The sequence below is a fragment of the Prinia subflava genome, chromosome 1 (genome assembly GCF_021018805.1).
Source record: "Prinia subflava isolate CZ2003 ecotype Zambia chromosome 1, Cam_Psub_1.2, whole genome shotgun sequence".
In the NCBI taxonomy this organism is placed as follows: domain Eukaryota; kingdom Metazoa; phylum Chordata; class Aves; order Passeriformes; family Cisticolidae; genus Prinia; species Prinia subflava.
Genome location: NC_086247.1, coordinates 111,588,650 through 111,611,847, shown reverse-complemented (window position 1 = coordinate 111,611,847; position 23,198 = coordinate 111,588,650). Strand labels below are relative to the sequence as shown.

At 43.7% G+C, this 23,198-nt stretch overlaps 1 protein-coding gene and 1 long non-coding RNA gene across 8 annotated transcripts in view; one reads left to right on the top strand and one right to left on the bottom strand.

The window, feature by feature from the left end:
- Nucleotides 1-541: 541 nt before the first annotated feature.
- LOC134562924 (uncharacterized) lies at nucleotides 542-3,980 on the bottom strand. The gene is made up of 3 exons (XR_010083290.1): nucleotides 2,208-3,980; nucleotides 1,306-1,533; nucleotides 542-1,048 (listed from the first exon to the last, which is right to left on the bottom strand). It is a non-coding gene; the product is annotated as an uncharacterized LOC134562924 (long non-coding RNA).
- A 5,874-nt stretch (nucleotides 3,981-9,854) lies between these two features.
- Nucleotides 9,855-23,198, top strand: part of POMGNT2 (protein O-linked mannose N-acetylglucosaminyltransferase 2 (beta 1,4-)) — a 31,023-nt gene continuing 17,679 nt past the window's right edge. For 4 of the 7 annotated variants that reach the window (XM_063408440.1, XM_063408395.1, XM_063408431.1 and 1 more), the window contains exons 1-2: nucleotides 9,875-9,962; nucleotides 22,274-22,457. The gene's annotated coding sequence lies outside the window, so the exon portion shown is untranslated. Of the gene's footprint in view, nucleotides 9,963-22,273; nucleotides 22,458-23,198 lie in introns of all 7 variants that reach the window. The other 3 variants (XM_063408378.1, XM_063408404.1, XM_063408388.1) reach the window with 3 other exon arrangements.

Below are 23,198 nucleotides of genomic sequence, written 5' to 3'. Positions count from 1 at the left end.
TTCCATGCAAAAGAGTAGTATTTTGCAATTTTACTTTTATAACAGTTTATTCAAAGACCCCAGATCCCTTTCACTTCTAAATTTTCAGAATGTGTCAGCATCCATGTGTCCTGTGGTCAGATTTTCTTTTAGTCTTTAACTTTGGAACTGGAAAAGTTGTCTTCAAACATGACCTACAGCAGTGCTCTGACATGAGCTCATGCTTGTGCTCTGGATCCAATTCATTCATGTACAGAGGAACCAGCAGAGGGATCTATGTGCTGCTAACACCCTGAAAATAGGACTTACAGAGTCTCTGTGCATACTTTGGCCTTGAGACCACTAAAGAGAGTGAATTTCAGCTCAAAATTGGACTTCATCTTCAAGCTACAATGTGATTTTCACACCTGGGCTTTGCTTACTAAAGATTTCTATTACTGCCCTAGGACAAAAATGCTAATCCAATAGCTTTCATCTTTCCAGCGTCTCTGACCCATCTCACTCCCCAGCCACATTCTGGAGTATGCTCTGGATAGAATGATATGCTGCAAGGAAGGCTGAACAGATAGCCTGGTGCTTCTTTAAACAGTTGTGTATTTAGTCACTAGCCACTATGAAAGAGTTGGATTAATTTTTATTGTGGAATAGCTCTGTGGAATAGCTCAGTCATTTGCCCAAAGAAAGAGCAAAAGCTTCTCCTTTCTTCCATCCTGCTCCAGTACTCAGGTGAGACCTATCAGATCTGTGCTGCACACAGTGAAAAAATGCAGAGGATTATTCTGTCCCTAAAATGAATGTAACTGGGGATGCAGCTGCATCTGAGCTAGGACAGGAATTGCCATCAGGAGTAACCCCTCAGACCCTCTGACCCAGTGTTCTTCACAAGAGAGTGCCAACCCCATCTGACTTGGAAAAAGAAGCAAGAAAACCTAATAGTGCTGCTACAAAGGTTAGCTTTGGTCTGGGACCATGAGGACTGGCAGCCTCTAAATGCTTTGAATAGTGCACTGCTGGTGAATATAATTCTTGGCTGCTCCAGCTCTCCATATGGCAGCAGCTTCTTTCAGACCTGTAATAAAGAAAGACAATGGTAATGACAAGGCAATACCAGAAAGCTGCAAAGAATTCACATATTTAAATCAAGTTTAAGTGAAAGACACAATTTCCAAAGTATTGGTTTGCATATTTACTGTATTGTCTGCATGCCATACGAAGAATTACTCATTCCTGGCAGCATTTTTGCCTGTGAAACACAGTAATTTCAATTACACTTCCTAAAAAAGTCCAGCACTTTACCTTAAACAGTGCAATGTCTGCCAAACTCACCTGCAAGGAAATATTTTTGATGAAATGCTTGAGAAGTCACAACAGACATCAGGTCTGACTTCATTGTAAGCATTCCTTCACGTGACGCATCATTTTTGTGTGTGAAAAGGAGGATAAAAGCCATTTCACCACTGGGTGCTACTCTACAAGCTAATCACTAAGCTAATGTGCCAATGTTCTTTTGATGCAACCTTCTCCACACTCCACACAGCGGGTTGTTCAGGTTTTCTGTGAAGAGAATGGAAAGAGACCCAGTGGGTGACTGGAGTACTGCATGTTTGTTATTATCCACCTCACTCATCATAACATCATATGAGTCGATGCCTGTGATACCTTTTTTTTAAACATCTACTGCAGTCACTAGGAGTTGCTGCTGCAGTGGCATTGCCTGTGGAAAATTAAAGGATCAAGAAGTGAGGACAGATTTAAAATCTACAATTGAAATCCAAGTGACACAAGAGGAAGAGCTTAATTTTCTATATCATTTCAGGCGTGAAGCAGAAGGTGACCCCGTGGAAATCATTTAAATAATATAAATGAGATGGGATGTGTCATCTGTAAATGAGGGAGCAGGGGGAAGGCAGCCTCAGCTGACAGGGGGCTGTAGCTGCAGGGAGATGGAGCAGCTTCAGATGGAGATGATTTTTCTGTCAACACAAAGCGCATGAGGGGAGAGCTGGGGCACGCTCACAGACAGTGGTGCTTTGAAAGAGTAGGGAAATGAGCCTGTCTGAGAGATGCTCTGTCTTGCTGTGACATGAATGGAAGGAGCCAAACTCCCTGCTCAGATATGCAGACAGACGTTATATGTTTTCCACTACAAGAAAAAAAAAAAAAAAAGGGAAAGGAAAAGCAAAGAAAAATGAGATGAGGCAGGGCAGGGCAAGGGGAAAAAAGAGTACCTGTGTTGCTGTTACCCTGGAGAGTTCTTTTTCATCCTATGTATGAATTCTCCGGCAAACAGACATGCTGTATTCATGTTACATACTTGAGGCCCTGTGTTCCCAGAGAAGTGGAGCATTATTCTTTGCCTTGTTTTCATTTATTTTGCTGTGCTAGTTAAATATTGAGCTCACAGGAACATACTTCCTGGAGCAGACAGAATCCAACAAGGGAGCCAGCTTTATTACCTGGTCTGGCTCTCCCAATTCACTTCTGTAGTACCTAGGGCTGCTGTCAAGGAGGGCAAGGTTCTAGTTAATCATGGGAAGTTCACTGGGACCAAACATTCCCACTTGAAAACAATGCTACACAAGGATTGTTAGTTGGCATTGCCTTCTGACTGGCCTGGAACAGGACCATCCTGAAAAGCAGAACAACCAGTTTCCATTCTCTGTCGCAGTCTGGCCCTCAGAAGAATAGATAAAGAGAGCATTTGCTCTCACTATGAAAAAGATCTAAACCCTTTCAGGCAGGAGCCAGCTAGTCCGGACTTCTCTGCAGGTGGGAGAAGGATGGAATGACCACCACATCCCCAGGTAGTGGGCAGTGTGGTTTATGGAGCAGAGGAATCATTGTAACTCGTCCCCACTCAGATTTGGAACCACAATGGTTGTGCAGGCATGCAAAAACAAACAAATTGCTGAAAATGGAAGTAATTGTCCTGAAGGAAGCCTGAGATTTCTTGGCATTAGGCTTGATGTTTCCCATTGTTTTGCAGGATGGACACAGCTCTCAAGCTGCAGTCTTGGGAGGAGGTATAAAGCTTCCTTGTTGCATATCAGTGTGTCATTAAATGAAGGTGACAAAAGTTAGACTATGCTACACTGGGGCAGCTCACATCTTACAAAAAGCAGATACAAACAACAAGAGGCTGGACTGTTCAATCATCAAGTGAAGCAGGGTTAGTTATCTTCTATGTCCAGACCTCACACTTTTGCTATGGAGGTGAAACATATAAAAGTGATACCTTTCCTATAAAATCACTTCCAAAAATGGAATATGCACTGCCAAAATCTTATGTGAATGAAGGGCATCATAGCTCATTAGAGGTGCAGAATGGATCCAGGGAGTGAGGATGATCTGTGGCATAAGCAGTCTTAGGAAAAAAAAAAAAAAAAAAAAAAAAGAAAAGAAAGAAAGAAAAAAAAATCAAAATTCTCTCCTGTGTGATGGCTCAGTACCAAAGTCAATAATCTCTTGGGATTTCAGAGGGGTGACCTGGGAGAGATGGCTGAAGAGAGGGTCTCCAAAGGACTGCTCATCTTGGTGAATTTCAGGTGTCAGTTTAAACTTCAGCATGTGAGCTAACCAGTGACAAACCAGGCATCACAAAATATATTCTAGCCGCAAGCTACCGGAAATTTTTCAGAGAGTTACAGATGGATACTTGGGAGCCACAACACACACTTCAAAAAAAAATGGAAAGCAAATATTCTGCTAACCACAAGTTGTCAGAAGGAACTGTTAAAAATCCTGTCCCCAAAGAGCTCATGAATAAAGGAAAGAAGCTCTTTGAACAGAGAGACAGAGCGTCTGAAAGTCAAGGTGAACCACATCTTTATTTGTTATCACCAGCCTGAAGAGTTAAATGCTCTTTTATTTTGTTACAAACACTTACATGTAGAAAAAAGGAAACTACTCCTCTGTGGAGACTTTGTTTTGTTATTTTATTAAAGAACAAATTCCATTTCAAGTTACCATTTGCTGGTGTTAGTTTTTTTTCTCAAACAGAAGCAGGGAAGCCCTGTGGTACTGAAACCCAGCTGATACTGAGCACTTTTAGCAGTAACATGTAGATGGTATTTTATTTAATTTACAAAATCAGGTGCTTAAGGCTTTGCAAAGGCAGATCTGCAGCTTTAATGCATTCCCTTGTGACAACAAGCTGGAATCAGCCTTTACACATGCACAGTTTACAGTAAGAAGCAGAAGGAATAGATGGGGCATATTAATTAAAAACAAAAAAGTGAATTGATATATTATACCTCACGATATAAAAAGGAAGATAAGATCAGATGTATCAAGCCAAGTCAAAGATCAAAATTTATGTTATCACAGTTTGGTGAACACACAGAGACATTGCACATTTTCAGTCGTTCTCTTACCAACAGTAATTCTCAAGGAAGCAGGACATAGCCCTCTGTTAGAGGAATTCCTGCCAGGAAGGGTGGGAGGATGAAAGAAGTTGTGCTGATAGGAGGCCCTCTTTATGCAGAACAGCAGGTGTGAGAGGGTAGGTCAGAGCACACAGGGCTGGGAAAGCAAGAGGCAAGAACAACATCATATGGGAGTTACTCTCAACGAACATGGATGCCAGGCACTGAAGTTGTAGGATTTGTAATGACAAGACATGGCTAGCAGGTCTCATAAATATCCTGTGTGGAAGAAGAGTGATTAAAAGGATTGCATTTCCCCTGCAGCTGGAGCCCTCTCATGCCATGCCCTGCCACAGTGGCAACAGCCAGCATTGCTACTGCCACTTCCAAAAATGCCTGTGGGTGGGACATTGTTCAGTGCAGAAGGGAGCTGCACTCTTATGACCTGTGTAATGTTTCTCATGGATTCTGGGCCCATGCTCTCCTACTTTCTGCTGGACAGCTCTTCACCTCAGCAGTTAAATACGTGACAGTGCTGTCACCTCAAACAGGCAGCCTACAGAACACCACAGATAGCAGAGCACCATCAATTCAGTCACTGAGTGACACGAAGTACTAAGAGTGATGAATCTTTCCTACACAGAGAAGGAATGATTGATTTGAATAATTGCCCAAGAATATTCACATGACACTTGAACACAGTCGCTGTCATGATTACCAATGTCTCTCTTCCTCACAGCAAGTCTATAATTGGCAGGAGTGTCTTAGATAATTTATACAGCAACAAGATTTTCACACTTTCCCAGTTTTGGATAGTTGCTAATATTTCATGAGACAGTCATTTTGTCATACAAGGGAGCTTTTGGCACATCTGTTGATGCCGACTGTCATTGTATTTCTCCATTTTCCTGTCTTTTTTATTCATTGTCACTAGTACCCACCTATTCCTTTCTTGTATTGTGGAGATTTATATTTAGTTGAATTTAGATTAGTGCAAGTCCTTTTCTATATTTAGCAGAAACATGGATTTCAAGTCCATATATGAATGGATGCCCTTTTATAAGGAAAAAATCCTTATTGCTTAATAGCTTGCCTGTATCATGTTATTAAATAAGCAAATGGCTAAATAAATCAGGTGTTTGCTTATCTAACTGTCCTGCATTCCAAACTAAGCAGACCACTCCAAAAACCAAGCAGAAGCTGTCACCGCTCCAGGAGGAGCTAGGAAAGAGCTACACTCTCCGTTGCTTTGCTGTCATGCTAGTGTGGATTGCCATATACTGCTCACTTCTGTGCTAAGTGGGATCCAACTGCTAGCAGCAGAAGCAGGGGTTGGTGCCCTGCTTGTGGGACTGGGAAGTCTTCTTGTTCTCTTAGTATCACCATGAAACTAGTGGGTAGTTTTAACTGTCATCCTTAGAAGTCTTTTTTTGTTCTCTCTTTGTACAGAATAGTCGTTTGCTTACCTGTTTAACAGCACAGGTGCTCATTTCACCTCATTTTACCTGCAACAAGATAAACAAAGCCTTGACCTTGTTTGGCAACACCAGAAATTACCCAGCCCTTGGACATAAAGAGTGAAACTCTGGTATCAGAGCTGTGCTTTCAGAACACCCAGTGTCCTGACTGCCTCATAGGCACAAGTCATTTCAGTGGCAGCATTGCTCAGCAGCAGATTTATTTCTTTTTTCACTCCTGCATGTGTTCGACATCAGCGTGTGAAAAATTGCTACTAGAGGGCAGATACTGATCATGATAGAGCTATTACTGGCTGCCAGGTACTGCAGAGATTGGGGTCACTGCTTGCTTTTTCCAAAAGAGAGACAGTTTAATGAAATCTTGCTCTTTGGAGGCAAGAAAGCATTTATCCCCTCCAAACAAATTCATAGTCCTGAGATAAAATGACATGAATATGTATAATTTCTTTAGTGAATTACATGAATTTGTAAAAGAGGTTTGAGGCATATAGGTCTTTCAAAGTCCCTCGTTCAGCTCTCTCTGCTGCCCGCATTTTGTATATGCTGAGCGGATGTGCAGGGAGCTCCATGGTGCCTTCAGTCCCAAATGACTTCACTGATGTTTTTGGCTGAAACAGTTTTCCTTGGAAGGATGATTAGGCAGCAGCACACTCCACGGATGTTCCTTATTGCCTCTTACAAGACTGCAATCACTGGTGCTCATCCAGTTTTACATGCTGGCTGGTTGGCCCACAGGCTCTGCTGAGCTGTGATTATACCACAGGCACACTGCCACATCCTTTGGGACTGTGTGTCCCACTACCTCCACCAAATGCATTTCATAAAGCCGACATTTAAAAAAATCTGAGTGGCTAAATCACAGCAAGATCCTACCAACAGCTTGTGTAGATCTTTCTCTCTGTCCTGCTGTGGAAAGGATAAGAACACAAGGCCCCACAATTTATGCAGCACACAGAGGTAGTGAAAAGGAAGGGAGAGCAGAGGCATTAGGTAAATGGCCAAAAAAGCTGAGGCAGCTTCACACAGAGACACAGCTTCACACAGAGACACACAACAAAGAATCCAGTGGATCTGGTTGACTTCAGCTGAGCAGGGCTTGAAGTGCTGCAGTCCCATGTGCTGGTGTTCATGGGCAGGCACATCAGTGACTCTGCTGGGTGGAGTCAGCTTCCAGGACCCAGCCCTCTGGTAATTTCTCATTCAAAGAGGTTGCACATATAGGGAGAGCTATAGCCCAAGTGTAGAAGGTGATGTGAAGAGAGGACATATGAGTTGGAAATATTCCAATGTTTGTTTCAGGTTCAAGATACAGCTCTGTCTGTTGAACTGTACAGTGTGGCTCAATTGTTCTAGCTCCCAGCTGTGAGCCCATCAAAAAAAAGCTAATTTATTAATAAATCAGTCAAAGCTGATTTATTCCCTGAATGGTCACTTCAGAAGTGATTTGGGCACTATAACTGAGTGACAGCACATTGAAGCTCAAATTCAGACCAGGCATCATCTTCTTCTAGGTCCCGTGTTGTACCTACCAGCCTTGTGCAGATGTCTTGGGCAACCTAAACTGTCCAGAATTGCACTAGGCACCTATGCCTGGGCACCTGAAGGAACTGTCTCTGCCATTAGCACATTCACTCTGCTTCCAATAGGTATCCCCTGTAAAAGCTTGCATTAAGGAAAACACATCCCTACCCCGTAAAGAAGATATGCTTAAACAGATGTGGGTCTACAAACTTCTTACTCCAGGAATAACAAATGAACTGTTTTGCATGAAAAAGTTTACCAGATTATGCTATTTTTCCCATTGCAGGTTATTCTGAAGCAGACATGACAATAAATCACCACAAGCCTATGAATATTTCATAGAAACGCGTTTCAGCTTATGGGTGTTCTTTTTTTCTAGAATGATTATGTCTGTTTCTTTGGCCATTCATCGTCTGTGATACACGACTGGCCACTTGATTCAAATTACTGTAGTGTCTGGCTTTTGACTGGCTCATTAAATATCTCATAACAAGGAGGAAAAGTAGCATTGCAGGTGACATTTACGTGAATATGCAAGCAGGTATTTGTGAGATCTTAGGATTTCTACTCACAGATGCTTTGGTAAGATTAATCGATATCTCTAAATAATGTTGAAATAGAGACTTTTTATTCCAGTGAAAATGACAATGAAATAATGAAAATTATGATGATTATAATGATTATTTGACACTGCTGCTCTAGTTAAAGGGATGTGGGTCTAACATTCTGAAGTCTCTCCACTGGACTATAACTCAGAAACTTAACGAGAAAGAATAGATGGGATTTCTTGCAATGGATTTCATTAGCCTAATAGTTCTTGAACAAATTGAAAAACAAATCTCAGAAGCATGAGAAGCCTTGTCATTTCACAGGAGCTCAACACTAGAATTCATAGAGACTGTAACCAAATTAAACTTTAAGTAGCAACAAGCATTCCAGAAACCCCTCAGTTCTTGTGTGATGTCTTGCAATACAAGTTAATTCTTCAGATTATTAGCCACAAAATCTGTAAGGCAGAAAAAAGAGGATGGAGGAAGGAGCTTTAGATTTGATTTCCTCAGAATGATTATCAGCTTTTCAGGAGCAAACTTTTCAATGGTTGAACTTTTATATTAAATTCCTGCATGCATTTTTAGCAATCCTGTCACTCTGGGAGCTTTTAGCTATGCATACAAACACCAGCTAATGTGAAAGATGCTGCCAAACCTCTATCTGGCCTTCCCATTTAGTGAGAATTCTGTATGGGCTTGAAAATGGGAAGCTCCCATGAAAAACAAAAGCCTCAGTGACGTGAATGGCAAAAGCTCCATTGACTTTGGGAGAGGCTTAGAGCAGAGGTGTCCACCTGCTCAGGCGATTCAACCTCTTGTAGCAGGCTCAGCGTGCTCTCGGTGGTTTGTCCAAGCTGTAATGGTCTCTGGGTTGCTCTGATGAAGCCTGATCGTAGCAAACACCACCATGTGAAAGTGACCTGCCACCGCTGTCACAATTTCCCCAGTGGAAAAGAACCTTCCCCTACTAAGGATGCGGGTGCCTGTGACCTGTCAGGTTTTCCTGGTGTACTCATCGAAAGGATGGCTGCCCTCTGTTTTAGCAGCTCTTTCTGAGTGGAAGAGGGAAAGGGGTGGGCAGCAAGGAAGAAGCCTTGCTGTCGGGCAGGGGGAGCAGAGGGTGGAAAGGGCCCCAGAGGGACAGGGGTAGGACAGTGTGGGGACGTGATGGGAGGTACGGCAGAAGAGGAGGCTCAGGGGAGAGTTCATTGCCCCCTCCAACCATCCGAAGGGAGATTGTAGTGAGGTGGGAGCAGGTCTCTTTTGCCCTGCCTTGCATGAGAGGATTAAAGGAAAAGGCCTTAAGCTGGGACAGGAGAGATTCATATAAGATATTAGGAAAAAATTTTCACTGTTAGCATGGTCAGGCATTGGAACAGGTTGCCCAAGGGTGTGTTGAAGTCACCATCTCTGGAGGTTCAAGAGACACTTGGATGTGGTGCTGGGTGATTTAGGGGTTACAGTGGTAGTCCCGGCTGGACGCTTGGACTTGATGATGGGAAAGGTCTCTGCCAGCCTTGATGATTCGATGATTCTATGTCTGTGTGGAGGCTGGAGGAGATATGGGAGAAAGACGAGGAGCTGCAGGTGGGCAACGCAGACGGCTGCGAAAAGCGGAGGGCTACAGGAAACCGATCAGCCGAGGAGGCTGGGCAGAGAGCCGGGAAGAGAGCCGGGAGGGGAGCCCGCCGTGCTGCGGTGGGAGCAGGGCCGGGAGCTGGCACCGAGTGCAGGGTGTGCGCGGAACAGCCCCGAGCAGGGCCGGGGGCAGGCTGTGCGCTGAACGCGGGCACAGGAGCGGGGACACGCCGTGCGCTGAACGCGGGCACAGGAGCGGGGACACGCCGTGCGCTGTGCGCTGAAGGCGGCAGCAGGACGCCCGCCCTGAGCGGCCCAGGCACTGCAGCCTCCACAATGCCCTTCGCCCGCACCGGGCATGCGCCGCCGCCGCCTGCGAGGCGCTCCCGCCCCGTCCCGCCCGCCGCCGGGCGGGGACACCGTGAGCGAGGAGGTGGCCGGGGCGGCGGGGCCGGGCCGGGCCGAGGGGCGGTCGCTGCCGCGGGCGGCAGGTGAGGCGGTGCGCGGCGGCCGCGGGGCGGGGGCCGGCTCGGGCTCCCGCAGGGGGCGGTTCGTGTGGGGCGGCGGCGGCTGCCGCCCCCTTCCCGAAGGGAGAGCGAGTGACGGGGAAGTGGGGGGAGCGGGGCCGTGTCCCTCGTGGTCGGCGGCGACCCCACGGCGGGGAGGCGGACAGGGCAGGGAACCTTCCCGGAGCGGGGCTGGCGCCGCGGCCGCCTCTGCACAGGCGGGCAGCTCGAGCGGTCCGGCCCGAGCGCCCGCCGTGAGGGTGAGCGGTGCCTGCTCCTGCGGGCAGCTCTTCAATTACAACTCTGATAACCTCCCCAGAGGTCAAAGGCGCTGCAGGTTTAAAGCCTGCTGGGGCAGGTAAAGGTGTAATTATGTTCTCCTGACAGTTTTCCTTGATGGCTGAGTGCCTTGGGACACCACCCCCCTAGCCCACCGACACCTGTCTTCGGCTCTGAGAGCTTAGCAATGAATTTGCGAGTTTGGCCCCAGTGGATACGGATGCCGGGTTTATCGCACCCTGCACCTTTTTAATTATTGCGTGCTGACTAAGCACGGTGGAAAAGTTTCTCTTGCCTGTGTCAGCTCTGGATGCGTTGCATATGCATGTTCCGAGGGTGGGCTCACCGGTGTCTGCTGGGTCTCCTTGCTTCCTCCAGCCCCCCTCAATTAACCCAGTGTTTAAATGGGCTATGAAGATAAAGGCTCCATGTTTGGAAAAATAAATAAATTGGAGAGGCACACTCTTCTCTGGTGATGAGAATAAGGACTGTATCTGAACAACTGCTCAAGCCAAGGGTTGAGTGTTTTCACACCAGTGCCATAGTTGGGTTAACTATTGACAAATGCTGACTTTTAAACGGTGACTGCTGACTTTGGTAATAAAACAGAAGCGGCTCCTTTTAAGAACAATCTCAAAACGCTTGAACTGATTGATTGGCTTGTTAGCGGAAGCCTTGACTTATCTGGGAACCAGAAGAGCTCTTATTCTCTGCAAGGACATTCTCCCTGAAACAAATCTGACTTATGCTAAACACATCAGCTGTATGACAGGGTGTTTATTTTGCAATGTCATTTTCAAAACCGTGGTAGATACCAAATGCGTGAACTAGATACAGGAAAGCTGCCTTGCAGTCTGCTTTTCTGCCAGAGTGCATTTTGAACGGTTTATGATTGCAAGGTGGCAGTTTTACTTGGAGTCTCACTTTTGTGTTTTAATTCGCTGTCATCAAAGCTGGATTTCAGCTTCCAACACTTGTGAAGTGTGCCTTGAACATGCACTCTAGGTGCCTGGGTCATGTTTTGGGACTAATTATTTATAGCCCACTCTTTATTACGCAACGTGCAGAACAGATTGACTATATGGAAATCTCTTTCCAGTTGAATTTCCAATCTCCTGAGTTGCATCGCATTGTGAACTTACTGAGGTTTGCTTCAATCATCTGGAAATTGAATATTCTCATTCCCCTTTTTTTCACCCTCTTTCTCTTAAAAATTGTTGCTTTAAAGTGTTCCATAAGTGCTCTGGGTTTAAATGCTTCCCTATGATATCAGCCCACATTCAGTTGCTGCTCCCCAGAGTTTTTAATGTATTTGGTCTGTGCTCTAACTTAGCAAGGTCTTTAGGAGGTGATTTAAAACACAGAGACCTTAAGATCTTCCACGAATAAAACTATCAAATGATCAGAACCATAGATGACTTTTCTCAGCAAAAGAAACTGCTTTCTATTTAAAATGGCTTTTCCAGTCAGGGTGTATCTAGGCTGTGAAGGAGTGGATTTTTCTAGGAAGTAGTGGGAGGCAGGAAGAATCATGAAAAAGAAGGTGGCGCAAAGGAGAGCATTAAATCACAGAGCCAGAACCAGATCAGAGGTCCTAAGCTATGCAGATAAAATTTCTTCAAGAGGACAAAGAGTCTTCTCACACTGTGGGACAGTATTTTCTTAGGTTATGTTCAGGGTGGTTGCAGAATTCCCTGTTTACATTGAGAGGTGGAGTGGGTCTGTGGCTCTACAAAGGTCAGGGAAGAGTGGGCTAGGAAGGGTCAGTGGGGTTGTGGGGAAGATGAGTGATGCTCCCCTGATGAGTTTTCCTGGGGAAGCCAGCAGCTGTTTGTAAGGGACTTTGCACCATTGGCACAGAGCACTGACCGAGGGTTAGCATTTGTTGGTGGTTCCGCTGTGTTGGATGAAGGCTTGACATGGGACCCTCTTCCTTCCCCTTTTAGGTCTTCCCCCCCTTTTCCTTCACCTTCTGTGGTAGAATGTGTTCCCTTCTTCTCCATCAGCACTCCACCTACTCCAACACCCCTCTGCCACCTTCCCTACACAAGTGTCGCTCCCTGTCCTGGAAGCCAGCTGGTAGGTATGAGGGGCTGGAAGAAAGCAGGTTTTTTTCTTTGCCTTCCAGGAATGCAGATTGTGCCCGGTGGCATGGGCAGGGGAGAGAGGGCCACTCACACCTGGTCGTGCCAGACAGTGCCCGGCTGGGCGTGTTTGGTGCAGCTGGGAGCAGGGCATTGCGCTCGGCTGTGAGCCTTCAAAGCCAATTACTGGACGCAGCCTGTGTGTGACAAGCTTCAGTTTCATTAGCTGTCTCCCAGGAGTATCGGGCTGTGCGGCTCACCTTTGCAGAGATCAGGGTCTCCTCTGTGATGTTATTAGGTGTTTTTAAAAATAGCTTCATCAATCCACTTTAAAAGAGCTGGTCTGCTCTGATAACAGTGCCTGCTGGTGCTTTTCCAGATAAGGAACTTGTCACTTCTCCTGCTGTCATACATGCAGTTTCTGCCCTATTTAGAATACAGTATAAAAAAAGACTACAAAATAACCACCAGTCTTCAGTAAAGATTTATGTGCTTAGTTTTGAACTCCTTATTTAACTGCTTTGGACAGTATTGGCTTATGAGGCAGTTAGGATCAAGCAAATATGAGTTGAAGATAATAACTTCACATACCAGTGTCTTGAGGAAATCTTCATGATGATATCTCTTATATAAAAAAATGACAACAGGCCAAAGATACCCTTTTTTTCCCTTTCTGTTCCAATTAGTGATTCATTAGCTTTAAGAAGAATCTGAAATACTGTGTTGTTCATGTATGTGTATCATCTATACAGTGGTGGGAAGGAAGCAGATGAAATAGTGTAAAAACAATTTCAGTCTCTTTTGGGGGTCTGAAAAGAGGTTCCCAGCAGCATCATGAGGAAACTGCAATTGCAGGCCATACCTAGTAATTCATTCTATAATGGTGTATGCAGGAGCAGTGTTCTAATCTACACATTTCTTTGATGTTTTGTGAGCAGATGGCATTTTTAAAAAGGTCTATTAATTCTGTGGGAATTTGGTAATGCCTGACTGTTAGGAGATCAGAAAAGAGTAGTAGTCAAAGTGAGGCCCCTGACTTCTCTGCTCTCAAAAGGGAGATAGCCCTCTACAGCCTCATTTTTAAATTACTATCCTTTTAGAAATTCTTGCTTAAGAATATTCACCAGTGCCCTCAGCATAAATTTGGAACTTGTTGATCGGTCTTCATTAGTTGGATTGTTGTCCATGAACCAGTCACTTGTTACAGGTAAAAGGTGATACTGGGGTGATCATGGCTTATTGTGGGACACGGCGCACTGTGGATTTGCATAGGGAAGCCCTTTACTCTTTCCCCTTTCCTCACTTGTTTCACAGTTCCTTTCCTTTCATTTTTCCTGCCTCTGTTTCTGTCTCTTTCATCGCACCTTTGACGTGGTTCGCATACTTCAGGCACCTGCCTAAAGTGTTCGCAGCGCAGGACCTAAGTACCTATTTGCACTGTGACGTCAAAGGATCACATTCTGAAATTACAACTTTTCCTTTGAACAAGAAGAAAAAAAATTCCTGGTTGCTATGGTGATGAGCACTCTATAAATGCCTATAAATAAATAAAGTAAACAGCTGATTCATGGACTTTGATTTACACTGTTTTTTGCTTTTCTAATGGGATATAATTAAATATCAGAATGGGAGGAAGTGACTTTCTATCAATTTTATTAAATACATGCTATGACTTCTCTTTTACAGTATTTCGGCTGAGAACAATTAAATAGTAATATGTGTATTTTTCTCTCTGTAGGAAGTTGATGGTTTGAAAAATCATAGTCTAGTATTTACAGAAAAAGCTTTTAGATGCCAAAAGGCACTCCAGTAAAAAGGTGGTGTCCGTTTAATTAGAACATACATTTTGAGCTATATGCCTATTTTTCTTATCTCTAAGAGACTGTTATAGCTGTTGCACCATTTAAGTTCCAGTCAAAAGTGTCTATAAACGTAATTATGTTCTTCTGCAGTATTTGAAACCCCACTGGTGCACAACAACAAAACTTGAAAATGTCACTGACTTTTTCTTTTATGTCAAAATGACAAAGGCACAGTGAAAAATCATATATTCCTTGTTGAAGTTGGAGGAGGAGGGAAGAATTGGCTTTTTCATAAGCTTTTTGTTCTCAGGCCTATGATGTAGAAGTAACTTTCTCTCTGTGCTAAAGGTGATAATTGTAAAATGGATCGGATGGAGACAATAAACAGTGCACTGGAGTAATCCCACACACAGGTGTTTCTCACTCAGGGAATGGGTGCACTTCGATTAACAGCAGAGGAGAGTCTATAATGGAAGGAGCTGTCCTTAGGGGAAAGAAAAAAGGTATGTGTGATATACAGAACTACTCCTTGGTTAAAGGATCAGTCTGGTTTCTTCGTGGCAACTGATTTTGCCACATTGGCCTGAAGAGAGATTTCCTCAGCCCTGAGCTGTGGAGTGCAGCTTGTGCACTGACAGGGAGTAGATCTGCTTTCTACCACAGCCACAGCTTTGTATTCAAAGCAACTGTCAGATTTCCAAAGGACTGCGAGCACTATCCTGTCCTATTAAACAATGATACAATACCACCACATCCTTCACTGTCTTCCTTCCCTCTGTGCATTCAGATTCATGTCTGTTTACTTTACCAATTAAAATATATTTGACTAAATACCTTTTACCTCCAAGTGTGAGTAATTGGGAGGACAAGCACACGTGGTAGTTTTTTGCAGGTACACACAACTACTCACAGAGCAAAACATGTATCTGCACACAGCTGTAGAAGGTAGGGGCAGAACAGGAGCAAGGAATGGTGTCCCTAGGGTCTCACTTGAGCAGTGACAGCCTGCTCCAGTTTTATTTACCTTTCACAGGCCTGTCACTTCTGTCACAGCTGAGCTGCTGCTGTGGCCAGGCTGGTGGTGCTCAGCCAAAGAACAGTGACAGCGTCAGTGAAATAGCCATAGGGCTGCTTCTGAACCTGGTGTTTTCTGCCATGGCCCTATGCTCATCTCTCAGAGGATGGCACAGTGTCCCAACCCTGCCCTGTGCCCACCACAGCTCTGTTTCATGTGAGCCTGGAGCAGGTTGTGCCTGCTGGAACGGGATTTGTACTTCTCATGCATCAAAGGCAGTTCTACCTGGATTGAGGGCAGGTCTGTGTTGCCTTGTTTTTGAAGACTTTTCTAAGCCTTCTGATTTGTCCTTCATATTAGAGTCAGAATTTTTACTTTCTCACACTTTCTACTATAAACAATAGCCTTGTTTTGCTAACTGTCCTTCATTAGTTACATTTAGGTGAGAAGTAAAAGTTGATTGACAGTTGGCTTGGCCAATGTAGTTTGAGAGGTGGGACTCCATCCTCCAATCCACAAGCACCTTTGGAAATGTATAAAATTGAGTTTTGTAAATAAACTCGTCCCTTTTCCTACTTTGCTCATCAGTGTGTCGTCATGCAGTTCTTTCATGTCAAATTGTGACAGGTCTGTACAGTCAGTGTTTGACTTGCGTGACTAACAGTGGACAAGGCAATGCAAGGTCTCTCCTAAAAGAGTCACTGTAGAGGCTGATGAGGTTTGTAGGCAGCCTGAACCCAAAGAGAATCTGCTGCCTGCCAGAGCAACAGGGAGATGGGAAGGGTGGCAAACAGGCAGTCTTGAATGTGCTTCGAGTTTGCAGCTACTCCCAGGGCTAACCGCATGGTTTTGGAGTTCCTGGAGACTGGGCTCCAGAGTCATTGACAGAATTTTCTCAATTGAAAAGCAGCATTGTGAGTAGTACATACTGCCTTTAATGGAGAGGCTTCTTTATTTAGAAGTCCTTTCTTTGGGGAGGAGGATGGAATATGCATATAGATATTAATGACAGGACAAACTGTTGAGGATAAGCTGGAGCTGTTGTGTATCTCCTTTTCTGGCATGGTTAGGACAAAGGGTGAAACAGTGAGTATACCAGATTTATTTTTTTTCCATTCCTCAGAAGCTCTGCTTATGTGTGGTTAGGATTTTTTTTTCTGTCAGATTTTTTTTAATAGATAGATATCATCCAGGACCATCTGGTGGAATTTGCTGTTGTCACATCTAGGTTTTCTGATGTATTGCCTGTCAAGTTATGTTGTATGTTCAGATGAATTTCTCATATGATCTGCTGACAGCTCCTGACAGCCCAGAGATGGGAAGTTGGAAGCCTGGGGGGAAGAACAGAGGGGCAGAGCTAGCTTTAAAAATGTAACTTTGATTGCTTTAGATTGGTGGGCTTTTATTTCTGGTATTTATGGTGACTTTTTGTGAAGAAAGGTGAATGAGTGAACTTTAAACCAAGTGCACCTAAAGTACTGTAATTTTACTTGAAGGTCTTGGAAGTCTGCCTGTAGTTTTGTTGTTGATTTTTTTTCTTTGACGTTGGGCTCCCTAGTCTTTCTCTTTCCTTAAATCTCCATCTGTAGACAATCTCACACCTACTTAAATTGCAGTCTTTTTTTCCTCCTTTACCCCTCAGTCCTTATCCAGTTCCTCTTTAGAAAGATCTCAAAATATTTTTGTATTTGTTAGGATACTATTAGGTATCCTAATAATCATAGTATCTCATTATGCTAATCCTAAATCCTAATACAATAATAATTCTGTAGTAAAATGAACTTGGATTTTTGACAAATTCATATGAACCTTTGCAGACAGATCACATGCATAAAAGCAATAAGCAACTCTGAAATAACTACAATAATTCCTTTCTTGCTGGTATAATACTCAAATAATTAATTAAAGTAGATGGGTTTTGATGTAGAGGTCCACAGTGCAATTGCATTTCCTCACACCTTGATGAAGATAGTGCTCCACTTTGTAAACCAGAATCCAGACAAGCCATAAGCACTTCCATTTTGCTCTTCATTTTTTCTGCCATAATTTGAAGCTCCAATAGTAGCAATTATAAGCTGGTGACAAGATAAATTTCACAAGTTGCTGTCATTCATCATTTTTCAATTGGCTAGATCAGAAGAGAAGTGATTTGTGTTTGAACTTTAAAGGTTTTTAGTTTATATAGTACTGGTAGAAAGTATAGTACTGGATTTCTGAATGGATTGGGAGGAAGCCTGTTTGTAGACAGAGGTGAGATTGCACTGCAAAGGCACAACCAGGCGTGACTCTAAACAAAGACTCCCCTCCCTTCTCTCTCAAAGGTGTCCTGGTTACACCAGGCCTCCTGCTCATTACATCCTGCCTAAATGTTGATGAAGCTGGAAGTCACCCTTGAAAAGAAAAAAGCTTTCTTCCATGGGAATTTGCATATTAAGATGACAGTCCCCAAGCCCAAGGGTCCCCCAAGGGGACTCTTGCTGAGGAAGAAGCTGGAAAGCATTTACTTGCCTCTAGTTACTCCTGTGAGTCCTTGATGCTGCTTTCTGATCTGGGCTCTGTGAGTGCCCATCTGTAGCAGTAGAGAGAGACGTTGTATTAAGCTGACCAGGCCAGCAGAACCTGAATGTAGGGACCAGGGTTGTGTACTCGAGTCTTGTTCCATTGTTTTCGAGTATCAGATAAGGAGATTTGGAATCATGCCACTCTTGTGCTGTCATAGCAGAGGGATTGGGTATGCAAGGGTCAGGGTAAAGATGCAGTGGCTCTCCATGGTGGTGGGCTGTGTTGGATAGAGCACTGTTCTCGTACTGTTCAGGCATCAGCTCAGCTGTTTTCGGAAGAAGTGGACTTTGAAGGAAACCCCATAGATGGAATATGGCCAAATCCTCTGCCTGTAACACATTTGATAACAATGCAGAGTGGCAAAGCTGGTCTTTAGTGCTTAAATGCATTAAATTAACTCTATGCAAGCTTGCTGAGAAAAGGGTAATGAAGCAGATCCAAAATGGGGTGTGTGCACTCAAGCACATGCAGTAGGCTTAATGCTCTAGGCAGCATTCCTGCAGGCATGTGGCTCAGGGGCAGCCAGGTCATGGAGCACACTGTGCTGTTTGTGAAATGTGCTGCAGACCACAGGTGCAGCTAAAATCATTTAACCAGGCATAGAAGAGAAGGTCGTCAGGAGGGAGAGCAATCCCATCAGGAGAAACTTGTGAGAGGAGCTAGATGCACTCTGGCATAATGCTGGCTGTGGAGGATGTGTTCCAGTCAGCACCCTCTCAGGACCTGCCTGAGCCATTGCAGTAAAAAATTCAGCTTCTGATAATGGAGACTGATGAGGATCTCAACACATGGATTGTGTTGTTTCAGGTAGAGGCAGCATCTGAACAGGTCTGCAGTGTGACTGACATTGTACACTCTTCATCTTTACTTCATGTCATGAAGAGATGGGAGGGTGGAGATTACTTGGAGCACCTGGCTAGAGACAGAACGTAATTTATCAGAGTTCCTTTGTCTGAAGGAGTACACAGCCCATATATAATTCAGAAACATGTTAAAAAATAGGGAGCTGTTGTCTTTTAAAATCAGTGAGCACTCAAGTCGGTTGGTTTAAAATCTTGCAATATGTCTAAAATGAACCATGAAAGTGTGTATAAATAGTACTGATAAAACTAAGCCCTTCATAAACTCAGAATAATGTGTATTTTCCATGTTTAGGCTGAAATACCTGGAGCTGCACGTGGATTTATCCTTGTCAGTTTTTCTGAAATCACATTTAATAGAGATGTTCTTTTCAGATGTGATCTGTAAAAAGAATTTTTTTGTTTCTTTCTTTTGCAGTAAATGTTGCCTCTCCCCGTTTTTTTTTTTTTTTTGCTTCTTCTAGTCTTTTCTTCCTTCTTCTGATTTAAACCTGATGATGTTGTGCTATAGTTAAATTATCAGAGAGTGAGAGTGATATCAGTGTCCTCCACCTTGTTATAAAAAAAAAAAAATCTATATTTTTGTTTTCTGCAGTGTATTGAGAGCAAGATAAATGAGCAGGGTGTTGCCATCCCTTATCATAGTCAGAATGATAAATGACATGTCCTGGGAAGTTTAAAGATGTGTAAGAATGCAAATCCTTGGCCCACAAGGATGTGTGTTTGAAAGTGCTGATCCAACCAGGAGTTAGGCACATCCTTAAATCAAAGCAGAAGCATTGCTTCCATTGGGTGTATATTCCTGGCACCATGCTCTGTGGGGTAAGCAAAGCTCAAAGCTCAATATGTGAAAGGAAGTTTGACTTATTTGAGTGGCTTGAAGTGAGATAAGAAAACAAGACTTTTCCTGTCCCCTTGAAGAGCAGTCTGAGGGTAGTGCAGTTTTAGCTGTTGTGTGTTGCTGTCCTTGACTCAATAGTGTGAACTGATGTAGATGGAAATCCTGACTGTTTGATACCTTACAGTGCATCCCTCCACTTCCCCTCACTTTTCACACTCTGCCCATGTCTTCTAACCATGAGCAGAGAGCCTTGTTTGTAGCAGGTGAGGCAGCACCTCAGGCTAGAAGGTGGAAGCACTAGAAGAGACTGAGGATGTTACATGGGAGTGCACAACTTTTCCTCCCTAGCAAACAGGAAAATATGTAGAAATGTTCAGTAATTCACAACTCAGCCAGGAGGGCCAACCCTGTCCTGGGATGCATTCAGGGACAGCATCACCAGCCAGTCAAGGGAGGGGATTGTCCCGCTCTGCTCTGCACTGGGGCAGCCTCACCTCAAGTGCTGGGGGCAGGTTTGGGAGCCACAATGTAAAGAAGACATGAAACTATTAGAGGGTGTCCAGAGGAGGGCAACAAGGATGGTGAAGGGTTTGGAAGGGAAGCCTGGTGAGGAGTGGCTGAGGTCACTTGGTTTGTTTCAGCCTGGAGGAGACTGAGGGGAGACCTCATTGTGGTCTTCAGCATCCTCATGAAGAGAAAAGGAGGGGGAGCTACAGATCTCTTCACTCTCATGACCAGTGACAGGACCTGAGGAAATGGCATGAAGCTGAGTCAGAGAATGTTTAGTTTGATATCAGGAAAAAGTTTTTCACCGATACTGTGGCTGAACACTCAAAGAGGCTCCCCAGAGAAGTGGTCATGGCACCAAGCCTGACAGGGTTCAAGAAACATTTGGACAGTGCTCTGGGGCAATATGGTGGTTCTGGAGATCTTCTACATGGGACTAGGAATTGGACTTGATCCTGATGGGTCCCTTCCAACTCAACATATTCTATGGTGTTTTCTCTATCTGGTTCTTCTTCTGGTTGTCCCTTAGTGGAAGTACTCTTTGTGTCTCTGTTTTCTTTCTTCCCCTGTAGTTCGTTTTCATGCCATGTTTCTTGCTTCTCTGTATTTGATGTCATGTGTGCTTTCTGAGGATGCAGTGTATTCTCTGCTCTGGTTGCTGTCCACATATTCCTGGTAGTGTGAAGTAATCTATTTCTTGTCCTCATGGATTTGAGCTAGTTTTCTAACTGGGAGGTGATACATCATTTTTGTGTACAGATGGAAATGTTTTTAAGTGGGTTTTTTGGTACTGAATTAGATGTCATCCCTCTTGCATCCTTGAGATTCTAAAAGAGAGATGGAGGCTGAGTTTTCCTGATGCACTGATTTTATAGCATCAGTTTCACTGAATTACCACCAGCTGATCCAACAGCATTGTGGCTGGCACTGAAATTCTCACATTCTTCTCCTGTGTTTTAAGTGATTTTGTTTACTTCATACAGTGCAGTGAGGTCTCAAGCTCATGACTGGAAATTTCTTGGTGTTTTATTGATAAATAGAGATCAAAAAGACAATCTCCCTGTTTGGTCTTTTTTTTGGTAGTGTAGTCTTTGAAGGTTGCACATTCTTGTGTAGTACATCCTTTGTCCGAGTGTGTCCTTTTTGTTCTCTGTTCCTCTTGTTTCTTCTTCCTACTTCCTACTTGTTTCTTCTCCTCCTTCCCTTTATTTTAGTCCTAGGTCTTTATTCTTTTGGGTTGTTTTCTTTAGGTTTGAGAAGAGACAGGCCTGAGTTTAAGTACAGTTGGGTATTTGTAGTTAACTTGGAACTTTTCCTAACAACTGCTGTGTAAGCAAAGAGTGCAGTAATTTTCCCCTTCATCTCTTCAAGCTTTTTCCAGTGTCAACTGAAAAGTTTCACAAACTTTTCTCATCCTGCCTCTAGCTTTCATTGCCTTTGGACCATCCTGTGCTCCAAAGCTTGCTTTGTCATACCTGTGAGAGGCTGCGCTGCACAATTCTCTCATCCAAACCAACTGATGTTTCCCTTTTCCGTTGTAAAATGTTTCACCTTTTCCTTTCAAAACACACATGCAAGTGTTCTCCTCTCTTCTGGCCTTTGCCTTATAAAACTGCAGCAGAGATCTAGGTACTCACTGGCAGCTGGACTTCTCTGCTCAGCTGCATCCAGGAGCCTCTTGTTCAGCTGTTAGATGTTCTGAAGGCCACATGTGCATAAAAAGGGGCCAAGGGGCATTTTGATATTAAGTAAGGATTTCTTGGTTCTTGTGTGGAGGTGGCATATATGGAGCTTTGAGATTAAAGATGAGAGCAATAAGAGTTTATTTGATAACAGAAGGGGTTTCTTGTATTTATGAAAAAATAGTTTTTGTACCACGCAGCTTACTTGCCAAAGTTCAGCTGAGAAGATGTTATTCTCAGTGAAAACAGATCATGTGTTTTCAGTTGCAAAGATTTCTTTGTATATGGTGTTAATTGCCTTTCCATCTTTTTACTGTTTTACCTTAGCAATTTGATTACACATGTATTTTTGCTCTCGAGAGACAGTGGGTGTGATACAATCTCTGTTTTAAACTGTTATCATGTATTAGCAGGGAAAGATGTCTCTAGAGTCTGATCTGCTGGCTTCTTTGTTGGTCAAGAAGCAAAGAGCAGCTGAATTACGGATTTGAGTCCTTGACTGGAAGTCCTTGTTAAGTTCAGAGACTCGTGTAGTTTTAAGCTGTTTGTGACTTCTGAATCACAGGTGACCAATGAAATACTTAAGCACAGTCTATGTAACAGACCTTGGAAATGCCTTGAAGGAATTTAAAATCAACTACCTCTGTCCCTTCTTCTGTCCCAGGGGAAAAAAATCTTCTGAGTTTGTGTGTGGGAACTGCACTCCCCTACAGAAGAGGACTGCACTGTGTATTGCCAATGATTCCCTGAATCATTCCCTGAATGTGATGGGGTTTTGCATGTGCTCCTGGCAAGCAGTCAGATGTAGTTAGGGAATGACCACAGTTCATCACATGGAACACTCACTGGTAAGCCTTTGATGCATTGGAAATGAGTGAGTTGTGAATTGCTTTGTGTCTTACTTTGCTGTTGTTTTCCCCTCTCCGAGCTGGCCGCATGTAATGTAAATTGAGTGGGATGGTGGTGGGTTGTGAATTGAAATCGCTTTGCACTGGAAAATTAGTTTCCCTGAACAGATGAGGTTTTCATCTGTAGCTATGTGGACAAAAAGCTCTCTCCAGAAAGGTGTGTGACAGCACTTTCATGACCTCTTTTTTTGCACTGACTCAACTGTATCATAAACTCACTTTTGTGAGCCAAACCAGACTCAGGCTGTTGTCATTTATTTCAATTTTAATTTCAATATATTCCTGCTTACCTTTCACAATGGATAGGAGGAGTGGCAGGAGGGAAGAGGAGGAGTGGTGAAAAATAAAAAGGTTCACAAAGCTTAATTTACTGTGTAATTTTCTCCTAAAAGGAGGGAGAGACACACCTGGGAAAATGGGTTATCAGACCTCTAAGCACACAGATGAAATACTGTCCTTTCTAGCAGACACTGTGGTGTTGCACTGAGGCAGTCACTTACTCAGCACTAAAACTATATGGCCAGATTCATTTTGAGGAGGCATGATGTGGTTTTCTCTGTGCGTCTGCATTTTCACTGCCTTTAGCTAAGTTAGAGCCCTTGGTGCTTATCACTTTTTAATGATTTGTTCTTACCTCTGATCCTTGCTTCTGGCTGTTTATTCTTTACTACTTAGGTTGTT